We start from the raw sequence: 20126 nt of genomic DNA, 5'->3' as shown, positions 1-20126 counted from the left end.
CGTCCGATTATCCACCACACTTGAATCCTTCAGATGGAACCTAAAAACCCATCCCTTCAAACAAGCTTACAGCCTGCCATGACCTTGCTTGCTGCCACCTCAACAACACCAGAGCTACTGCCTCAACCTAGCAACCTACTGTCTCCTTCCCCATTCCTGTAGAATGTAAGCCCGCAAGGTCAGGGTCCTCTTCCCTCCGTACCAGTCTATCATTGTTAGTTTGTTTACTGTAAGTGATATCTGTATTTGGTATGTAACCCCTTCTTATGTACAGCGTCATGGAATCAATGGTGCTATATAAATTAATTATAATAATAATAATAATAATTATACAGTGTGGTACCTAATGTGGGGTTCATTATACAGCATTGGAGCTAATGGGGTGGACATTATACAGCATGATAGCTATTGCAAGGGCCATTATATAGAGTTGGAGTTAATGCGGGGGCCATTATACAGTTTGAAGTCTACTGTGGGGGCCATTATACAGTGTGGGGGCCTATATATAGTGTGGGGGTTACTGTGGGGGGCTGTCATAAACTGTGGGGGCTTATATACAGTGTGGGAACTACTGTGGTAACCATTAAATATTGTGGGTGCTACTGTAAGGGCGCAAAAGAGACATTTTACCATCTAAGGGGCACAGTGGTGACATTAGTATGTGAGGCAGTAAGAGGATCCCTGCTTTTGTACCACACAGGAGGTGCAGAAATAGGGACACATACGGCAGCAGCGGATCAGTATTGGGGTGAAAGCAGGATGAGGAGTTTGTGCAGGTGGGGAATAGATGTGGACGGTGCTGGAAATGTGAGAAGTCTAATGAGTCTTTGTTGTAATCTCTGCAGACTGGTTGGAAGATGTTGCCATGTCGGTCTGGGCAAGATGGAAAAGTAAACGACTATCAGAAAGATTGTCACCTGTAAGTCTCTATCTGTAACTGTAATGTAATCTTTTGTATGTTCTTCAGCACTGCCATCTACCATTATATGGTCACCATATAAGGATAATATCAGTGTTGGTCTTTGTGAACATTTCCTTTTGTAACAGCGTGGTCATCTGCTGAGGTTCCCCTATGCCCACGATTAGAGAGCACCACCTTAGCGATAATCATGGGTAGAGGCCCACTCAGATATTTCGACCCCCCTAAGCTGAACCCCTAGCTACGCCTCTGCTGATAAGCTTTTTAAATTATGAGCCTCAGTGCGAACAATGCCTGTAAAGTGCTATGAAATATGTCAATGTTATATAGTTAAATAGATAGCTGATACAAGTGGAAATAAGGGGACGCATTGATTATTATATGGTCTTTATGTGTCAGCTAGAACACTGTTCTGTTAGAACAGAAGAAAAAGTTCTGCATGATTTGCTTTTTCTTCCATTCTAAAAACAGACACATGTGGCCAAATTTATCAAAGCTTTCACTTCTATTGTAGAAGCTTTGCAAAGTCTCTGAGTTGTGCTGAAATGTTTTGACTTTTGGTGTTTTCAAACTAGTTTCTCCCAGCTCCTACAAAGTTGGGGGATCTGGGAATGGGAACATGATGCCAGGGGTTGGACTAGGTTTTGTGATGAGGCACACACAGATGTGTACGGCGCTCATCCGATGCTCCTGATTCATGAATAGATGTCTGACTCCAGCATGACATCAACAATGCCGGTCTTGATGAATTGGGCCCGTAATGTAACCCAGACAGGCTCTATAATAGTCAATGAAGTCCCTCGGTTTACATTTGCATTACTTGCAGCAGTTTTGGTCTTTTCAATAATTTAAATTGTCTGTTTCTAAAAAGCTTTTTTACACCAGGTATTATTGCCAAATTGAGCATTAAAGAGGTTGTCCACTACTTTAACATTGATGACCTATCCTTAGGATAGATCATCAAAGTCTAATCGTAGGGGTGCGACACCCTGCAGCTCAACGATCAGCTGTTCTAGGTGTCAGCGGTGGCCAGAACTGCTCAGTTATAGATTCAAATCAATAGTGGGCGGATGTGCAGTACCCGGCCGTGGCCACTATCAGTAGATGGAGCAGCTCCATAACTGAGCAATTCTGGCTGTTGTCGGCATCTAGAACAGCTGATAGGTGGGGCTGCAGGGTGTTGCAGCTCCACCGATCAGATATTAATGACCTATCCTAAGGATAGGTCATCAATGTTAAAGCTGTAGACAACCTCGGTCCAATTAAAATTTCATTTTGATTGGTTTATTAATCAATTGAAAATGTATTAAATTACTTCTACTATTCCTGTGAAATCATAACTTAGTTTATGTTTCCTTATGTCTGAGAATTTTAAAACTCCAAAATATTCTAGAAATTATATCATAGGGTTTTCAGGCATTGCATGACACAAATATCAGGGAGTAATTGTTGTGGTAGTAAAACAAGCATGGGTTTCCCACATGTTCTCACTTACCCTGCTCACACTAAAATAGCAATAAGAGAAATTACCTCTGACATTTGTCACAATTTCATTGAGGGGGGGACTCACAATATTTTGGGGGAACTTTTGATGTGTAACATATTTTATTTTTAAATAGATTTACATTTTTAACTGACTTACATGTGTGGTGTGCATTAAATTGAAATGAAAAAAAGAACATATTTCATATTCATAACAGTTTTGTAGATAGTAGTAGGTTTACTTTTTATGATTTTATTTTAGTAAATTAAATGAGGAATAGAATACCAGTGAAATGTGATTCTGACAGATAAATGACAAGCTTCATACATCTACCTTCTCAGTGTCTGCGACAGATATAGAACTAGGTAATTACTTCTCTAACATATAATTTCACAGTTCTTTGTGTAGGATAATTTATTAAAGGAAAGGAATACGGTCCTAGAATATCTAGATTGACTAAAACTGCTTATTTCTAGGGAATAGATTTTCTATGTTTAGAAAGCATCCCACACTTACTGGATGTTACACCATCAGAGCTAACATCTTTATTTATGGATTTTGTGTTGGTGGCAAATTGTCAGAATGATTAATAAAAAACGGACTTATCTTCCCACTACAGGGAAAGATCCCAGGAGACTGTAGACACAGATTGTCTGGTGCCTTAAGATGACCCTTCACATCAAATAGCCTTCACCTACGCATGCATATATCTTAGTAAAATATGTATTAATAGTGTCAGACTGTGGTGCCTAAGGCCCATCAGTAAAATTGATTCTGGGGACCCACTGAACAGCTACACACATATATTACCTGACTAAGGATGAGTGAATCCAAAAGGTGAAGTTCGGAGTCCATACAATATACCTAGTGTTTGTGCACGGACCCTAAACAGGGACTTCTCCTCGAAGTCCGTGTAACTTTTCGGGTTCGGCAGCCTCAACAAAGCTTGTTGAAAGGCTGCAGCAAAGCCAATCAACAAGCTTTTCCAGTGTGGGCAGCCGAAAGCTGCCATCCAGCTTGCCATGCAGCAGAATCGGAGAAGCTCAGGCATGCTTGCGCTCCTTAGTGTCTGGCTGTGACGGCATAAAGATGAGCCGAGGTCATGTCCAATGAACTCAGCTCACCTCATGCACATCACTGACAGCATGGGAGAATTCTCCTGTGCTTGCAGTGAGCGTGAGAGAATTCTCCTGCTGAAGCACTGATCGCAGGAGAATTTTCCCACGCTGTCAGTGACGTGCATGAGGTGAGCTCATGTCCAATGAACTCAGCTCACCTCATGCACGTCACTGTCATCCTTCAGAGACACTGCAGAGCGCAAGAATGCCTGCACTCTACAGTGTCTATGAAGGATGGCATGCTGGATGGCAGCGCTCAGCTGCGATCCAGCCTGTCATCTCAATGCCATCCCAGCGTGGGAGAATTCTCCTGCTGAAGCGCTGAGCGCAGGAGAATTCTCCCACGCTGTCAGTGACGTGCATGAGGTGAGCTGAGTTCATTGGACATGACCTGGGCTCATCTGGATGCCGTCACAGCCAGACACTGAGGAGCGCAAGAATGCCTGCGCTTCTCAGTGTCTGTGGCATGGCAAGCTGGATGGCAGCTTTCGGCTGCGATCCAGCCTGTCATGTGAATGTAGCAGAGCTGGAGCCGTCGTGGGAACCATGGAAAGGTAAGGATGAGGTTGCTTTATTATTTTACTTTTATTGCAGAAGACATTGGCTTCAGCTGGAATGGGCGTGACGGTGAGTATGGTTTAATTTAGAACATTAAAAAATTGTGTGTTTATTTCAATTAAAGGACTTTATTCTGGGTGTTGTGTTTTTTTAAATACTTTACTAGAAATTCATGGTGGTCATGTCTAATATTGGCGTGACCCCATGAATTTCGGGCTTAGGGCCAGCTGATAATGCCAAGCTGGCCCTAACCCCTTTATTACCCAGTAAGCCACCGCACCAGGGCCCTGGATGAGTTGGGTACAGCGCCAGAAGATGGCGCTTCTATGAACGCGCCATTTTCTGGGGTGGCTGCGGACTGCAATTTGCAGCGGGGGGGCCAGAAAGCTTGGGCCTCCCTGCGCTGCGGATTCCAGCCCCCAGCTGCCTAGATGTACCTGGCTGGACACAAAAATAGGGCGAAGCCCCACGTATTTTTTTTTTTAATTATTTCATGAAATTCATGAAATAATTTAAAAAAAAAGGGCTTCCCTATATTGTTGTGCCCGGCCAGGTACAAATAGGCAGCTGGTGGTTGGGGGCAGCCCGTTCCTGCCTGCTGTACCTGGCTGGACACAAAAATATGGCGAAGGCCACGTCAAATTTTTGGTGAAAAATTCAATAAATTTTAAAAAAAAAAACACATTTAGGGACTGCATCTTTATTAACCCCTCCACGCCATATTTTTGTATGCCAGCCAGGTACAGCATCCAGGATCGGGCTGCCCCCAACCACCAGGAACAACACAACATGCCATCATCGCTAGTATAATCATTATTACAAGAATCGCCATCCCCACCTGAACTAACCATTTCTGACAGCCACTCATCCATGAGAAATTATGGTCCCATGGATCCTTGATCCCTGAATGTTCTTTAAGTTCTTCTGATAAACTAGTAAGTTTCTTTAGAGCAATTGTTACTTTGCCTGTAGGGCCAACGTTATCTGGAATATAGGTACAATAAGAGTAGAGATGAGCGTTGTTCTATTCGAACTGTTCGCCAATCTCAAATTCGAGCTGTTTTGGGCGGTGTTCGAGCCGTTCGGCGAACACGAACAATTTGAGAAAAATTCGGCAGTTCGAGGTTATGTTCGATAACTGTTCGTGCACCAAAATCATAACTGGATTTTTTCTCAGTAATGATGAAAATTAATGTTAATACGCAGTTTGAGTGTACAGTGGGGTGGGGGGAGGGGCAGGGGATGGATCTCTGCAGGAACAATGAAGATCTCCATTTTTTTTTCTCTTTCCCGCATTTACAGTGGGGAGGTGCAATCTGTCAGCCTATCAGCAGCGCACACACGGAGCGAAGTGCTTTTTTTCACACAAGCAAGGGAATGTGTCATTGGCAGTGTATGTCACATGTCCTTGCCCTATAAGACCAAGCCATTTTCCCCATCGCCACCATTTTCTCACTGCTGCAGCTGCGTGTTAGACGGCACCGCTGTTAATTTCAAGCCAATTTTCGCACAAATATACAGATAGCTTGGGAGTAGGGAATAGTTGTGATTGCAGTCCTTTTAAGGACTAGGTTACAGCATTTCCTACGACTTTTATCAGGCAGGTCTGTGCTCTTAAATAGATAGGTTGTGGGAGTAAAGACTAATTGTAATTGGAGTCCTTTTCAGGACTAGGTTACATCAGTTCCTATCAGTTTTTGCCAGGCAGGTCTGTGCCAGTGCTGTGCAAGTTTTTTTCACAGCATTTGGCTGAATCTAGCAAAGCTAATCCTTTTTGGCCTATTGCAGAGTGTATTAGTCAGTGGAGTAGCCTATCTGTGTTGCAAGATATACCACCTGTGTATAGAATACCAATTTTTTTACTGCACCTAGTGAAGTAAAATCTTTTGGGCATAGCATCATTCTATTAGTCCATCTATACTGACCTCCATCAGGTTGCAAACTGAATCTAATTTTTTTCTGCATCTAGCTCTGAAAAAATATTGGGCTTCTAGCTGTGTGTGGGTCTTGTTCTATTAATCCATCTATACTGACCTCCATCAGGTTGCAAACTGAATCTAATTTTTTTCTGCATCTAGCTCTGAAAAAATATTGGGCTTCTAGCTGTGTGTGGGTCTTGTTCTATTAATCCATCTATACTGACCTCCATCAGGTTGCAAACTGAATATAATTTTTTTCTGCATCTAGCTCTGAAAAAATATTGGGCTTCTAGCTGTGTGTGGGTCTTGTTCTATTAATCCATCTATACTGACCTCCATCAGGTTGCAAACTGAATATAATTTTTTTCTGCATCTAGCTCTGAAAAAATATTGGGCCTTCTAGCAGTGTGTGGGACTTGTTCTATTAGTGCACCTATACTGACCTCCATCAGGTTGCAAACTGAATATATTTTTTTCTGCATCTACCTCTGAAAAAATATTGGGCTTCTAGCTGTGTGTGGGACTTGTTGTATTAGTCCATCTATACTGACCTCCATCAGGTTGCAAACTGAATATAATTTTTTTCTGCATCTAGCTCTGAAAAAATATTGGGCCTTCTAGCAGTGTGTGGGACTTGTTCTATTAGTCCACCTATACTGACCTCCATCAGGTTGCAAACTGAATATATTTTTTTCTGCATCTACCTCTGAAAAAATATTGGGCTTCTAGCTGTGTGTGGGACTTGTTGTATTAGTCCATCTATACTGACCTCCATCAGGTTGCAAACTGAATATAATTTTTTTCTACATCTAGCGCTGAAAAAATATTGGGCTTCTAGCTGTGTGTGGGTCTTGTTCTATTAATCCATCTATACTGACCTCCATCAGGTTGCAAACTGAATATAATTTTTTTCTGCATCTAGCTCTGAAAAAATATTGGGCCTTCTAGCAGTGTGTGGGACTTGTTCTATTTGTCCACCTATACTGACCTCCATCAGGTTGCAAACTGAATATATTTTTTTCTGCATCTACCTCTGAAAAAATATTGGGCTTCTAGCTGTGTGTGGGTCTTGTTCTATTAATCCATCTATACTGACCTCCATCAGGTTGCAAACTGAATATAATTTTTTTCTGCATCTAGCTCTGAAAAAATATTGGGCCTTCTAGCAGTGTGTGGGACTTGTTCTATTAGTCCACCTATACTGACCTCCATCAGGTTGCAAACTGAATATAATTTTTTTGTGCATCTAGCTCTGAAAAAATATTGGGCTTCTAGCTGTGTGTGGGTCTTGTTCTATTAATCCATCTATACTGACCTCCATCAGGTTGCAAACTGAATATATTTTTTTTCTGCATCTAGCTCTGAAAAAATATTGGGCTTCTAGCTGTGTGTGGGTCTTGTTCTATTAATCCATCTATACTGACCTCCATCAGGTTGCAAACTGAATATAATTTTTTTCTGCATCTAGCTCTGAAAAAATATTGGGCCTTCTAGCAGTGTGTGGGACTTGTTCTATTAGTCCACCTATACTGACCTCCATCAGGTTGCAAACTGAATATATTTTTTTCTGCATCTATCTCTGAAAAAATATTGGGCTTCTAGCTGTGTGTGGGACTTGTTGTATTAGTCCATCTATACTGACCTCCATCAGGTTGCAAACTGTATATAATTTTTTTCTGCATCTAGCTCTGAAAAAATATTGGGCCTTCTAGCAGTGTGTGGGACTTGTTCTATTAGTCCACCTATACTGACCTCCATCAGGTTGCAAACTGAATATATTTTTTTCTGCATCTACCTCTGAAAAAATATTGGGCGTCTAGCTGTGTGTGGGACTTCTTGTATTAGTCCATCTATACTGACCTCCATCAGGTTGCAAACTGAATATAATTTTTTTCTGCATCTAGCTCTGAAAAAATATTGGGCCTTCTAGCAGTGTGTGGGACTTGTTCTATTAGTCCACCTATACTGACCTCCATCAGGTTGCAAACTGAATATATTTTTTTCTGCATCTACCTCTGAAAAAATATTGGGCTTCTAGCTGTGTGTGGGACTTGTTGTATTAGTCCATCTATACTGACCTCCATCAGGTTGCAAACTGAATATAATTTTTTTCTGCATCTAGCTCTGAAAAAATATTGGGCCTTCTAGCAGTGTGTGGGACTTGTTCTATTAGTCCACCTATACTGACCTCCATCAGGTTGCAAACTGAATATATTTTTTTCTGAATCTACCTCTGAAAAAATATTGGGCTTCTAGCTGTGTGTGGGTCTTGTTCTATTAATCCATCTATACTGACCTCCATCAGGTTGCAAACTGAATGTAATTTTTTTCTGCATCTAGCTCTGAAAAAATATTGGGCCTTCTAGCAGTGTGTGGGACTTGTTCTATTAGTCCACCTATACTGACCTCCATCAGGTTGCAAACTGAATATATTTTTTTCTGCATCTACCTCTGAAAAAATATTGGGCTTCTAGCTGTGTGTGGGACTTGTTGTATTAGTCCATCTATACTGACCTCCATCAGGTTGCAAACTGAATATAATTTTTTTCTGCATCTAGCTCTGAAAAAATATTGGGCCTTCTAGCAGTGTGTGGGACTTGTTCTATTAGTCCACCTATACTGACCTCCATCAGGTTGCAAACTGAATATATTTTTTTCTGCATCTACCTCTGAAAAAATATTGGGCTTCTAGCTGTGTGTGGGACTTGTTGTATTAGTCCATCTATACTGACCTCCATCAGGTTGCAAACTGAATATAATTTTTTTCTGCATCTAGCTCTGAAAAAATATTGGGCGTTCTAGCAGTGTGTGGGACTTGTTCTATTAGTCCACCTATACTGACCTCCATCAGGTTGCAAACTGAATGTATTTTTTTCTGCATCTAGCTCTGAAAAAATATTGGGCTTCTAGCTGTGTGTGGGTCTTGTTCTATTAATCCATCTATACTGACCTCCATCAGGTTGCAAACTGAATATAATTTTTTTCTGCATGTAGCTCTGAAAAAATATTGGGCCTTCTAGCAGTGTGTGGTACTTGTTCTATTAGTCCACCTATACTGACCTCCATCAGAGTGCAAACTGAATATATTTTTTTCTGCATCTACCTCTGAAAAAATATTGGGCTTCTAGCTGTGTGTGGGACTTGTTGTATTAGTCCATCTATACTGACCTCCATCAGGTTGCAAATTGAATATAATTTTTTTCTGCATCTAACCCAGCCAATAGTTTTGGCCTAATACCACAGTTTGGCCACTCAGCTCTGCTCGGTTACCATCCATTGTTTTTTTGTGCAAACAACTCCAGAGTTGTGAATTAGTTAACCACCAAAATGAGTGGAAAAAGGCCTGCTGCTGGTGGAAAGGGGAATAGGCGTGTTGGGAAGGGGAAAAAAGGTTGTGTCCGTGGGGTAGGTGTTAAAGCAACAATAACATCTGCAGAAGAAAGTCCATCTTCCAGCCAAACTAAAATGTCTACTTCTTTTAGCGGACAATGTGATAAGATCCCTTTCTTACGGCCACGCCAATCGCTACAAATTCCAGATGAGGCACAAAAACAGCAGGTGCTTCAACGGATATCAAGTGCTCATTTAAGTGGGCTCTCCTCCACATCAAGTTCAATATCACAAATACTCCAGTCCTCAAAGGTGTCACCCAAATCGCACTTGCTTCCTCACAGCTCCCAAATCTCCAGCTGCCCGTCTGAGTATGAGGTAGAACAGATGGTTGAGTCTGCAGAGCTGTTTACTCATACTATAGCCTGGGAATCAGAGGTCGACTCCAGCGCTTCTGTGAATCCAGACGAGGAAATGATCTGCACTGATGCCCAGAATCTTTATGAGTCGGATCCAGGACCAGACGCAGAAGGTTCTGACCATAATGTAGACCCTCATTCCCAAACTGTAACTCCTGTTGGTGGAGACAATGAGGAAGACGATGATAAGACTCAAATACCTGATTGGAGCGACAACTTTAGTTTTTTGTCAGGGCAGGAACAGGTTGGCTCTGAGGACGACGGGTGTGATAACACACAGGGTGATGATGATGAGGTTGGAGATCCCACTTACTGTCAACCCACAGTCAGCCAAGAGATGAGGTCAGCAGAGGAGGTGGAGGAAGATGCTAGTGACGACGAGGTCAGGTTGCGCCTTCCTGGACAGAGACGTAGTACTGGAAGCACGTCAACAACTGCATCCTCAAACACAACTCTGCCTCTCACCACAAGTCGTGGTGGCTCTTCAGGTCGCATGGGTGCTAAGCCTTGCATAGCCTGGGCATTTTTTCAGATCGATAAAGATGACCCAACTCGTGTTATCTGTAACATTTGTCAGCAAAAGCTAACTAGAGGCCAAAAAATACAGAGTTTGAGTACTTCATGCATGAACCGGCACATGGACATGAAGCATAAGTTGCAGTGGGAAGCTCAGTGTGCTACAATGCGGCCTAGCCGGCCGGGCCAACCACCGTCTGCCATATCTTGTGCATCCGCGGCCTCTTCATCCTCTGTGACTGGGGGGACAGCAGTCACACCTGTTTTGGGGCGCAGACCTGCCACCTCTTTACCCGCAACAGCCAGCGTGATTGGCAGGTCATCATTTTCTTTGGAGGTGGTAACACCAGCTGGTCTTGAGCGCTGTCCGACATCGATAGCACCACCTTTGGATCAAGGCAACCTAACATGTCCGCCTGCATCTTCCTCACAGACCGGCAGTTTGCCGGGGACACCCTTATCAACCCCGTCTAAGCACAATAGCCAGCCCTCGGTCCCTCAGATGTGGACAAGTAAAAGACCATTTCCTCCTAGCCATGAGAAAGCTAAGAGGTTGAATTTCACCATCTGGAAGCTCTTGGCTACAGAAATGCTGCCTTTCCGCCTGGTGGACACAGAGGATTTTCGAGACCTTATGTCCGTCGCAGTGCCCCAGTACCAGATGCCCAGTCGGCACTACTTCTCAAAGAAAGGTGTGCCTGCGCTCCACAAGCATGTCGCACCCAACATCACCGCTTCTTTGAGAAACTCTGTGTGTGACAGGGTGCATTTCACCACAGACACTTGGACGAGTAGGCATGGACAGGGGCGTTACATGTCGCTGACTGGGCACTGGGTAACTATGGTGACAGCAGGACAAGGGGCTGCTGTCCAAGTCTTGCCGTCCCAACGAGTTGTGCGTCAATCCTCTTTATGTCAAAGTTCCTCCACTGCTTCTGCCTCCTCAACCTCCTCTCGGTCTTCCACCTGCACCCAAAGCCTGTCTGGTCATGCCACAAGCTTTCTAACTGCGCAGAAGGGATCCTGCACACCTCCTTACTATGCTGGCAGTAGGGCTCAACGTCATCAGGCGGTTTTTACATTGAAATGTCTGGGAAATGTGAGTCAACACAGCTGAGGAGTTGTGGTCAGCTCTGGAGAACCAATTTCATGAATGGTTGTCTCCACTGGACCTGAAACCAGGGAAGGCCGTGTGCGACAATGCTGCAAACCTGGGTGCGGCCCTTCGCCGGGGCAATGTCACACACGTGCCTTGTATGGCTCACGTGTTGAACCTGGTTGTCCAGCAATTTTTAGCCCACTATCCCAGACTAGATGGCCTTCTGCAGAGGGCACGGTCGCTGTGTGCTCACTTCCGCCGTTCGCATCCCGCAGCTCAGCGACTTACATCTCTACAGAAGTCGTTGGGCCTGCCACTTCACCGGCTAAAATGCGATGTGCCTACCCGGTGGAATTCAACTCTGCACATGTTGCAGCGACTGTGGCAGCACCGACAAGCCCTGGTGCAATACGTTCTGACGTATAGCCTGGGCCAACGAGATTCAGAGGTGGGGCAAATCACGCTGGAGGAGTGGTCTCAGATCAGGGACCTATGCACCCTTCTGCACAGTTTTGAAATGGCGACGAAGATGTTTAGTGCTGACGATGCCATTATCAGCATGACTATTCCGGTGATTTACATGCTGGAGCACATGTTAAACAGAATTCGGAGTCAGGTGGTGGCACAAGAGGAGGTGGAGGAAGTAGAGGAGGAGGAGTTGTATGCGGAAGGGCTAACATCTGCAAGGTCCAGACGGTCGGCAGCACCAAGGCGGCAGGCATGTGAGGGTGGGGGAGATGGTTTTACCAGGGTGCATGGTAGCAGCCAAACTAGTGAGGAAGGTGCAGGAGCCCAGGAAGAAGTGGAGGACGAACTGATGGAAGACTCATCAGATGAGGGAGACCTTGATCACATTTCTGTTGTGCGAGGTTGGGGGGAGAGGACAGAGGAAGGAAGCATGATTGTTACGTCGCCACCAACACAACAGGGACTTGGTGCTCCTGGATGCGCAACACACATGAGTGCCTTCTTGCTGCACTACCTGCAACATGACCCTCGAATTGTGAGAATTAGAAATAATCCTGACTACTGGGTTGCCACACTGTTAGATCCCCGGTACAAAAGTAAATTTGCAGAAATTATTCCTGCCATAGAAAGGGATGCACGCATGCAGGAGTATCAGCAGAGACTGTTGCAGAATCTTACATGTGCTTTTCCACAAAATACCAGTGGTGCACGTAGTGAATCTCACAGTTCCAACTTGCCAACCGTGGGACAGTCAAGTGTTCAGCACTCAAACCGTAACAGAACCACAGTATCTGCTGGTAACATCAATTTTGCGGAATCATTTCACCACTTTTTTAGCCCATCCTTTGCAAGGCCGCAGGAGACAAGAAGTCTGACACATAGTCAACGCCTAGAGACGATGGTACAGGAGTATCTCCAAGTAAACATTGAAGCCACGACTGTGTCACTGGACGCTTGCTCTTTTTGGACTTCCAATCTGGATAAATGGCTGGAGCTAGCCACTTACGCCTTGGAGATCTTGTCATGCCCCGCAGCCAGCGTTCTGTCTGAACGTGTGTTCAGCGCTGCTGGTGGTGTGCTGACAGATAAGCGCACGCGGCTCTCCACTGATAATGTAGACAGACTCACGTTCATAAAGATGAACAAATCATGGATCCGAAACGACTTTTCTACCCCTGTGTCATCCTGGGGAGAGTAAAAGCTTGATGATTGGTTAAAATCACCCTACCAACCGTTTTAAGCTTTCAAATTACTAATCATGTTTATCTGTATCTTGACTGGAAAATAATTTGGGCTTTGTAGCAGTGTGCAGCACTGATCCTATTAGGCCATCTATACTAAAGCTTCACCAGATTTAAAATTAAAAATAATTTTTAGCTGCATCTAGCCCGGAAAATAATTTTGGGGCTCCGAAATGCGCAAGACACATAAGTGCCTTCTTGCTGCACTACCTGCAGCATGACCCTCATATTGTCAGAATTCGAAGTAATCATGACTACTGGGTTGCCACACTCTTAGATCCCCCAAACTTTTCGATCAACCTTTTCATTTTAATAAAGACCAAAAAAATGGTCACTTTTGAAATTATAAGCATTAGCAGGTTGTTAGAAACTGAAATCAAACAGTTTTCAACTCAAAACTTTATTCTAGGTGATGTTACATTTTCACATAGGACCCCTTGTTCGAAAGGAGCTTCTGAACTCTCTCGTCCATTGAATTTCTCAGGTTTTGGATGGTTTCTGCTTCAATTGTTTTGCATGAGGACAGAATACCCTCCCAGAGCTGTTGCTTAGATGTGAACTGCCTCCCGCCATCATAGACACTCCTTTTAATGATGCTCCAAAGGTTCTGAATGGGGTAGAGGTCAGGGGAGCATGGGGGTCACACCATAAGTTTGTCCCCTTTTATGCCCATATCAGCCAGAGATGCAGATGTTTTATGTGCAGCATGAGATGGTGCATTATCATGCAGAAAAATGATCTTGCTGTGAAATACACGGTTCTTCTTCTTGAACCATGGCAGGAAGTGCTGTTTGAGAAAATCCACATACATTATGGAGTTCATCTTTAGCGCCTTCAGGGATCCTAAAGGGGCCGACAATCTCTCTCCCCATGATTCCAGCCCAAAACATTACTCCACCTCCTCCTTGTTGGCGCTGTAGCCGTGTTTGCGTGGGGTGTCCATCAACCAGCCATCCTCCACTCCATCCATCTGGACCATCGAGCGCTGCACGGCACTCATCCGTGAACAAAACTGTTTTGAAATCAGTCTTCATGTAATGTTTGGCCCACTGGAGCCGTTTCTGCTTGTGTGAAGTGGATAGAGGAGGTCGACAGGATGGCGTATGCACAGCTGCAAACCTCTGAAGGACCCTGCATCTTGTTGTTCGGGGGACGTTGGAGGCACAAGCAGCTTCAAAAACTTGTCTGCTGCTATGACAAGGCTTTTTGGCCGCTGCTCTTTCAACCTGACGTAATTGCCTGTAGGAAAGAGTCCTCAATTTGCCCTTATCAGCACGCACACGTGTGTACTGTGAATCAGCTACATACTTCTTGATTGCCAAACTAATTAGCACAGGTGTCTGCAATTGCTTACAGTGATATAAAGAGCCCTGACACACATCACCATCAATGTGTTTAACTGACAAACAAACAAATTCTTCCCTTATCACTCCTAAACACTTTTTGCATAATAATTTGGAACGCAGTGTACATGTGCTTTTCCACAAAACACCAGCGGTTCACGTAGTGAATCTTACAGTTCTAACTTGCCAACCGTGGTCTGTATGGAGTTGTTCAATAAAGGGCCCAAAATTAAGATAACATAGATGGGAGAGGTCTCTATGAATAGGAATTCCTAAGTATTTGATACCCTGTGAGGGACAGGCAAAGGGAAAGTTGGACTGGATGGAATCCTATATGGATTTGGGGAGGGAGACATCGAGGGCCTCAGACTTCGCTGCATTGATTTTAAAATTTGACCATGTAACAAAGTGATCTATTTCAGCCATAACAGCAGGGATGGATATATGTGATTGAGTGATATATACTAGGACATCATCAGCAAATAGAGAGCACTTGTACTCGGTGCCTCCCACCTCAATCCACCTAATATTGGGGTTATGGCGAATTGATGAGAGCAGGTGCTCCGTCACTAGGATGTATAAGAGAGGGGACAGAGGACATCCCTGCCTTGTCCCATTGGTGATTGTGAAAGGTGATGAAAATGTTCTGACGCACCCCCTGGGCCTTGGGACACCCGGAGCCGGACCCTTTTTGGTGGATGCTGGTGGTTGTAGTCTTCGTGGCGGCGACCCGGTTCCGTGGCTCAGGGCGGTCAAACCAGTGGCGGAACTATTTATGTGGTTTTGATGTTTAAATGTCCGACTACGCCACCCGTGGATTGCGGTCAGAGTGAACCGCTGCTACAGGGCAGACCGCTGAGGCTGGTGTTGTGGGTGCAGCAGAGCGTAGCATAACTCCCCACGGGAGGAGTATAGCCTCAGGGCAGTGTATGCGGAGGATGGGGGTGATGGTGCAGGGCAGCAGCAGTAACGACACGGAGTCAGTGATGCAGTCCAGGGCCTTTACTCACAGTTCTTATTATCCAGACCACGTCTGCAGGTAACGGCTGCCCACGTCGTACTGTGCTCACCAGGAGTGGGGCTCAGACAACTCCCAGATAACTTTGGAGCACTTCACAGGACCCCCTTTGTGTGTCCTTTGTCTGGCCTTTCTTACCAACACTTCTGTCCGGCTGCCTCGGGCCTCCTCTTGGTAAACTTGGCGCCAGTTTCCCTGACCCTATGTGGTGCCTTCCTAGCGGGTGTAGCGAGGGGCTGCGCCACATAAAATGTCAGAGCCTCCGGTTTCTAGCTGAGGGTCGTTTCCTGCCTCCACTAGTTCGGGGACCGGTCTCCCCCTTTGGCCTGACCCCTCCACGCAGGTGGATTCGGGCGTGCGGTGGCGACTCGCCCGTCCACACCCCTGGGATCCCTTCATTCCTCGTTCCTGGAGCCTTCTCCGCTCCTCTTCCTTCCTTCTCCCTCTTCCAGGCCTGGGCCTCTGTTACTAGGCCCGCCTCCGGAGCAGAGCTCATGCAGAGCCCCTGCTCCCTGCCACTTCTGCTCAGACTTCTCTGCACTGAACTAAGATGGTGCCCACATTTTATACTCCCTTCTCAATGCACCCAGGAACTGCTTCCTCCCTGCTCCTGCACTACAGGGTTCCCCTTCCTCAGTGTTCCCTCCCCCCACTCCAGCCAGGGACAGGGACTGTCGTGCCCATCTCAGAGGCATATTGGTCGCCCTGCCCCACGGCAATGTGGTGTAATGCATGCAGGTGTCGGGTCCTGATCCACACTCCATCCTTACCTGAGAGTGAGATATCACACCTCTGGGTGAGGTGCAATACGTCTGTAGCAACCGAGCCCTCAGGGTGCTACAGTTCCATTTATCTTCAGCCTAGGTGACGTATTGCGATACAGGGCCGTGATTTTGGCTATAAAAGGGTCCCCTAGACCCCTACCCCAAGCTTTTTAAGAGAATCATATATGGCGTGCCAGGAGACTCTATGGAATGCTTTCTCAGCATCCAATGAGAGTATCTAATTACAAATTTTTAACTGCATCTAGCCCAGGAAATACTTTGTGCCTAGTAGCAGTGTCTGCTAGTCAGCGGATTATCCCGGCTGTTAAGCAAGCTGCACCACCTGTAGTTTAGACACTTAATTTTTTCAAAGGAAATGCTTCGGGACCATGGGATACTTAGTGAAGAGCATCAGGAGGCACCCCAAGGCATAGGGGCTGGGACTGGCAGTAGGATGCATTGCGGTGGACAGCCGAGCTCGATCCTTATAAAAGCTTTTTAACTGCAGCAGCTTTAGTGGACGCTACTGGAGCTGGAATTACCGCGGCTGCTGGCATGAGACTTGCCCTCCAATAGATCCTTGTAAATGGATTTAAAGTGTATTCATTCAAATTAGAGAGACAATTTAAATTAAAAAGCTTAGAGCTGCCTCCACCACAGGGGGGCTCGCTCGACCCACCAGCGGACAGGCACCAGTATTGGGAGAGGGGGGCTGGCCATCAGGGTTCACCGCGGCTCTGGCACAAAACCGGCGACACGGAAGTGGCACGGGCAGGAGCGGACTGGCCGTGTCGGCTTCTCACTTTTTGGATTTTAGAAGGGCATGACATGCCTATATCTGTGTCTCCCCCTCCTTTTACTCCTCCACCTCTTTTATTTTCGCATGACTATACAGTGCCTACAAGTAGTATTCAACCCCCTGCAGATTTAGCTGGTTTGATAAGATGCAAATAAGTTAGAGCCTTCAAACTGCAAACGAGAGTAGGTTTTATGAATAGAAGCATAAATCTTACAAACCAAAAAGTTATGTTGCTCAGTTGAATTTTATTAAATTTTAAACATAAAAGTGTGGGTCAATTATTATTCAACCCCTATGTTTAATATTTTGTGGAATAACCCTTGTTTGCAATTACAGCTAATAATCGTCTTTTATAAGACCTGATCAGGCCGGCACAGGTCTGTGGAGTTATCTTGGCCCACTCCTCCATGTAGATCTTCTCCAAGTTATCTAGGTTCTTTGGGTGTCTCATGTGGACTTTATTCTTGAGCTCCTTCCACAAGTTTTCAATTGGGTTAAGGTCAGGAGACTGTCTAGGCCACTCCAACACCTTGACTTTTTCCCTCTTGAACCAGGCCTTGGTTTTCTTGGCTGTGTGCTTTGGGTCGTTGTCTTGTTGGAAGATGAAATTACGACCCATCTTAAGATCCTTGATGGAGGAGCGGAGGTTCTTGGCCAAAATCTCCAGGTAGGCCGTGCTATCCATCTTCCCATGGATGCGGACCAGATGGCCAGGCCCCTTGGCAGAGAAACAGCCCCACAGCATGATGCTGCCACCACCATTCTTGACTGTAGGGATGGTATTCTTGGGGTCGTATGCAGTGCCATCCAGTCTCCAAACGTCACGTGTGTGGTTGGCACCAAAGATCTCGATCTTGGTCTCATCAGACCATAGAACCTTGAACCAGTCTGTCTCAGAGTCCTCCAAGTAATCATGAGCAAACTGTGGACGAGCCTTGACATGACGCTTTGAAAGTAAAGGTACCTTACGGGCTCGTCTGGAACGGAGACCATTGCGGTGGAGTACGTTACTTATGGTATTGACTGAAACCAATGTCCCCACTGCCATGAGATCTTCCCGGAGCTCCTTCCTTGTTGTCCTTGGGTTAGCCTTGACTCTTCGGACAAGCCTGGCCTCGGCACAGGAGGACACTTTCAAAGGCTGTCCTGGCTGTGGAAGGCTAAGAGTAGTTCCATAAGCCTTCCACTTACGGATGATGCTCCCAACAGTGGAGACAGGTAGGCCCAACTCCTTGGAAAGGGTTTTGTACCCCTTGCCAGCCTTGTGACCCTCCACGATCTTGTCTCTGATGGCCTTGGAATGCTCCTTTGTCTTTCCCATGTTGACCATGTCTGAGTGCTGTTCACAAGTTTGGGGAGGGTCTTAAATAGTCTGAAAAGGCTGGCAAAAGAGATCTTTAATCCACACATGTGAAGCTCATTATTCTTGGTGCCTGAACTACTTCTTAATACTTTAGGGGGACCAAACAGAATTCTTGTGGTTTGAGGGGTTGAATAATAAATGACACTCTGAATTAACTTTTTACGTTTCAAAAAAAAATAAATAAATAAATTTGCTGCAGTGCATTTCCCACTTCCAGGCTGATCTACAGTACAAATGTCACAATGCCAAGTTAATTCCGCATGTGTCAACCAGCTAAATCTGCAGGGGGTTGAATACTACTTGTAGGCACTGTATGTACTTGTCACTTTTCCATGTGTTAGTTATGTCTTCTGAGCAGTTTGTCAGCTTTTGGACACCTTTGAAGGTGTTTTCTATGTGTTTCTATGTGTTTTTGTTTGCCTGCCATTGGTTTTAACGGTGTTCGAAGGTGTTCGACGAACAGTTCGACGAACAGTTCGGCGAACACACGGGTGTTCGACGAACCGAACCGAACTCGAACACTACGGGGGTGGCTCAACACTAAATAAGAGTCCCCGAACATTTTACATGCGCCCCCTTTTTCTGCTAAAATCATATCCAGGGCCATTCTATTCTGGTATGCCATTACTGATGTAGGACCTAGTTGATCTGTCAAACCCTGTAGGGCATCTTTAGTAGAATTTACAAATCTCTGTTGGTTATAATACAGATAATTAATCCAATCTACATTCTTGTTGATAGTTACCAGGGGCATGACGAAGGATTCAAATCCTGCTTTAACTTGATCTCTGGCTTTAAACTCGTCTGGTACCCCCTTGGCACTCCTATAGCATCAATATAGACATGGGGATTCATATTTCCTTGGATATTTATTCCCACTCCCCTTCTTGTCCTATGGAGACCTTATGATTTCTAGACACCCTCTCCTTCTGTTACTCTATGGAAGGGCATGATAGATTTGGCCAATGCACACTGTCCTGTCCACTCACCTTCAAGTCTGGACCTAATTTTCATATCTCCACATATCCAGAAAACATCTGCCACAGATTGCATGTGATTAGTGATTTGTTTCTTAGTGGCATTGCTAAACCTGGCACAATACCCTTCAGTAAAATTCCCTAGAAATCTACCAGTTCCTTCATTGTGAAAACAAGTGTAATTACCTTTGTAGATAGTAATACCATTAACTGAACTGGGTGATTGGTAATAATAGGATATTTCTGCTTCCATTTCTCACATACAGAGTCATCAGAAGACTGATTAATGAATAAACTTAGAAAACATTTTTCTATTTCAGAGGGTACATTCAGAGGGACAGAGCCTAAATGGGGTCTAGCTCCTGCACACACAAAGCAATTAGATTTATTATATTGGCTGGCTGTATATTTCATCCATTCTAACCATACATTAGTCTCTGAAAACCCTGTTTCGATAGCAAAAACATCTTCAAAAGTAGGGTTCATGATTGCAGTCATTCCTAGGAAAGTTGGAATGTGAGACATCAGGCGATTTGGATTTATAGGTTTCAATGACTTCTGATAGGGTTGCCACTCAGGCGAGTTCATGTCAGCTAATTTAAACTTCTCGAGATCAAAACAACCATAGCAACCTCCACTTATATATGTTCCCATCACATATAATCCTGCATCTCCAGGTTGGGGAGAGTCAATATTTAAAATTAGGGGGTTACAACTTCCTATGCTCCCACAATTACGTGTTGTCTGCTGTTTGGTGAGGGTCATTCTGATAAGGAGGGATCTTCGTTTAGT

This window comes from Phyllobates terribilis, unplaced genomic scaffold (assembly GCF_046119375.1).
Source record: "Phyllobates terribilis strain yellow unplaced genomic scaffold, ASM4611937v1 Scaffold_2__4_contigs__length_985480577, whole genome shotgun sequence".
Lineage (NCBI taxonomy): Eukaryota > Metazoa > Chordata > Amphibia > Anura > Dendrobatidae > Phyllobates > Phyllobates terribilis.
Note: the sequence above shows the minus strand (reverse complement) of the source record.